The 4,070-nt window shown below is 37.7% G+C and overlaps 1 pseudogene; it reads right to left on the reverse strand.

Moving 5' to 3' along the window:
• Positions 1–1,850: 1,850 nt before the first annotated feature.
• LOC148197294 (uncharacterized) lies at positions 1,851–3,640 on the reverse strand (annotated as a pseudogene).
• Between the last annotated feature and the right edge of the window lie 430 nt (positions 3,641–4,070).

The raw sequence follows: 4,070 nt of genomic DNA on the forward strand, positions 1-4,070 counted from the left end.
ACCAAAAAAATTCACAATAGAAATGATAGATTGGTTCTACTAGTCGGTGATTGCATCCGAGCTCTCGGTTGATATTGTCATAGCTCATTTGGAATGAAATTTGAACATACAAGTAGACCATTACAATTCCATATTTGAATTACATGAAATTTCGGGACAGAAAAAACAAATTAACATGACTTAGACACAACAGAAATGACTTAGAAATCAGAAAGACTCAATCAAACAAAAATTTGCACCGAATTAAAATGATAAAAACAATGACTCAAGGCACAGAACGACTCAACACACAATATAGAAATTGGAAACCTATTTGAATAACTCAAACAGATACACAAAATCACAATTGAATTGAAATCAACCAAGATAGTAAAAGAAATGATGAACAACGCATAAACTAAACAGATCAACACGATTTGAATTAAAGATGTGAGACAAAACAAAAACAAGACTGAATCAAATGAAACAAAACTCAAAACAGAAAAAATGAACGAAACAGAAACGTGAAAATAAAAGAAGTTAAACGCACAGCATTAAACCAGAACAGAGATACAAACACAGATTACAACAAATAAACACAAGACAACACATGAATCAAGACAAAGCGAAAAGACACAAGGAAAGTGATACTTATCTTTGAAGCGTGCTCAACCTTGCTCTGAATACCAACTGATGGAAGAGCGGCTCCGAGAAGAGGACTATAGGCACGATGCGAATCCTTGAATCTTCCTTCGGAGAGAATAAGCAGCGGAAAATTATTGGAACACAAGATTAAGAGAGAATAGATGAAAACATAAGTGTGATAACCTTCCAAGAAACCCCAAACACTATTGGAAGAGAGAAACCGAGAGAGAATCGAACAAAATCTGAGAAGGAACTCAGAGAACCAAAACCTAGACCGATGGAACTCTAGAAAGGGGGAGAAGCTCAAAAGGAACTGATTAATCAGGGTGAAATGGAGATTGATCGGTGGAAAAGGTAGTTTGATCGGTGGAAAGTGTTTTAAACGTTGAGAAATGGAAAATGATCGGTGGAAATTGAAGGAACAGTGAAGAGGAAGAAACCCTAGGTGGAAGGTAAGGTTCTGTGATGGTGAAGCAGTGAGAAGATATGAGAGGATGAAAATATTCTGTGATGGGGAATAGCATACCTAGAGAGAATATTCTAAATGGCATACAAAAGAATGGAGAGAAATTAAAAATGGAAAAGACTAGAGAAAAGGAAACTTATGACTTGAAGATGTGCCACTTGAAGGAGGCTCCAAGATAAGCATCAAAGGAGGACTGCTACTTGCTTAAGCAAGATAAGGTCTGCCCAAAGAGGGACTTTGGAGACAGAATACTATCTCAAAAGAGGATTGCAAATGTGCAAATCAACTCAAGAAATCAATTGATTCAAAGGTGTGTACAAAGGAGACCCCTAAGCCTTATTATATAGCCTTTGGAATGAGCTTGGATGCAAGATCTAGGAGATGTGGGACTTTAGAGTGAGGAGGCCGGCAATCCAGCTGCTGCACGTCCTCTAGGATCTTTGAAGTCCCACATTGATGAAATCTCTCCACTCCAAATGGTTTATACGGCAACTAGTTCTCCTATAGTTCAAAACATGAAAACTACCTATGCTACCTTACACTAACACCTAGGACGCCCATTTCCTCTCCTTTTCTTTCAAGACCAAGCCATGGAAAGTCCCACATTGCTTGTTCTTAAAGAGAAAGAAGAGTTTATAAGCGTTTATGCACAATAACTAAGAGAAAGAAATCAAAGAGGCAAATACACGCCTATGAAACCTATTCTACTTTTTTGTGCTTTTTGTCACTCTGAAACTCTTCATTCTTGACCTATGTATGATCATATCATCCCCCCCAGGTTGGAGAGGATTCGACCTCAAATCTTTGAAAAAGCTGCAAAAAAGAGAGATGAGTGACTTATTTGGTTGATAATCCAAAGGAAATCCTCCTTGATCAAATGTTAACCTGCAAAAAACATCAAACATTTTGTGAATGAATTGATGTTTACCAAACAATGTATATAGAAAAGGAATATTGAAAGAATGGGTCTTTGAAATTGGATTCATTTTTTTAGTGAAGACTTAAAATCCTTCTTTAGAAAAACTTTTATTTTTGTCTTGAGTTAGGTTTAAAAAAGAAAACATTAACTCAAGATGTGGTTTAGGAATGGTGTGTGAAGAAGTGGGAATAAGAGATGAGAAAAGTGGGATATTTTCACAAAAGTTTTAAAGAAAAGAAAAAAGCTTAATAATTGGAGAAAAGTGGAAGGATGGAAAAACTCCCCTAAATTTGCTTGAATCCTGTAGAATGATGGGAGTGGAAGGTGCCTTCAGTAGCACTTCTTGTGTATGTAGGACGTTTTCCTTCTCCTTTTCTCTCACAAGGTCCTCTTGTCCTTTCTTTTCTCTCTCCTTTCTTTCTTTCCTCTCTCCTTTCTTTCTTTCCTCTCAGTCTCTTCTTTTACTCTCTCCTCTCTTTCTTTTCTTGCTTTATTTAAACAAGTAAGCATGACCTTCTCTTTGGCATCACTTGATGAGGAAGAAGAGCTATAGGTTGGTGAAAGTAAGGAAGAGGTAGACTCAATGCATGTTGCCTTTTTGGTGGGGTAGGCAGAGGCTATATGACCATGTTCTAAGCATTTAAAACATTTAATGTGACTTGGTCTAGAAGGAGATTTAGGTGGGGAAAATGAATGGTTAGAAGAAGAATGAGGACAAGATTTGTTAGTGGGCTCCTTAGAAACATCCTTGGTTTTATCCTTTGATGATGAGGATTTGTAGAAAACATCTCTTGAAGATTTGGAAAATTTGTTGTGACAAGCTTCTTTTTTCAAGAGTTTCTTCTCTACTTTCATGGCTCTTTGAACCACTACATCTAATGTCTCATCATCATGGAATTCAATTATATCTTGGATGTTGCTATTAAGTCCACTAATAAATCTAACTATTTTTGCATGATCATTTTCTTTAAGGTTAGTACGATGTAGGAGCACTTCGAGCTCGCGAGCATACTCCTCCACACTTCGTCTACCTTGAGTAAGCCGTTGGAGCTTAATCAAGAGGTCCCTATGGTAGTATGGAGGTACGAAATGTTGGTACAAAATGTCCCTGCAATGTTCCCATGTACTCGCGGGGGAGGCCATGGTTAAGTATCTCCTATTTAGACATTGTTTGGTGTATCCCTCTAAAGCTAAACAAGCTAACTTTACAAGCAAAGTTCCATTTACGCTATACAAATCAAAAATTTGGTCTACTTTAGCTATCTAATCTAGAAAAATGGACGGCTCGACTTCCCCTTTGAAAGTAGGCAAGTTCAACTTGGGTAGTGTAAGGCTTTGGTCCATAGCTTTATCTTCTTGATGCTTCTTTGGCAAGGGAAGGTATACATTTACGGTTCTAGCTTCTTGCTTCTGCTTGTAGGAACCATGATCATGACCATGAGGTTGCTCCCCTTTTGCTTTTGCATCCTTGTCCAGCCGTTTACTAATGGCATCAAGTTAGTGTTTCATGTCTTTAAAGGAGTCAAGTTGTATTGCATTTGTTGGAAGGCCTTCATTAAATCGAATTTGCTAGAAGGGCTTCCATGGTGACTAGCTCCATTGGAGGAAGCACGGCTTGAACCTACAGACATGTTAACAAAGCAAACAGCAGCAAAGCTAACACACAAAACTGGTTAGAAACAGCCAAAAATCACTGCCAAAACAGCAGCACACGGTTTCACTCAAAACAACAAGAAAGGAAACTCAAATCTCTCGGCAAATGTCTCAAAAAAACAAGGTAAGGGCAGCACCCTTCTTTCAAAATAGTAAAGTGTCTCACAAGTCTACTTTGAGAGCACCAACTCAAGTCTAAAGAAAATGGAAAAATGTACAATCCACCCTTAATGCAAAGGAGCCAAATCTAGACAGCACATGGTAGAAGTCAAGAAAATGAAAGAAAACTTCAAGACAAATGATGAAATTTGAACCTAAAAAATCAAGAAACTTGGCACAAAACAAGGTGGCAGTAATCTAAGGATTTTAAGAGACAAAACAGCAAGAAATAAGAGTCAAAACAGTGGC

This window comes from Vigna umbellata, chromosome 6 (genome assembly GCF_029865625.1).
Source record: "Vigna umbellata cultivar VRB3 chromosome 6, Vumbellata_1.0, whole genome shotgun sequence".
Classification (NCBI taxonomy): domain Eukaryota; kingdom Viridiplantae; phylum Streptophyta; class Magnoliopsida; order Fabales; family Fabaceae; genus Vigna; species Vigna umbellata.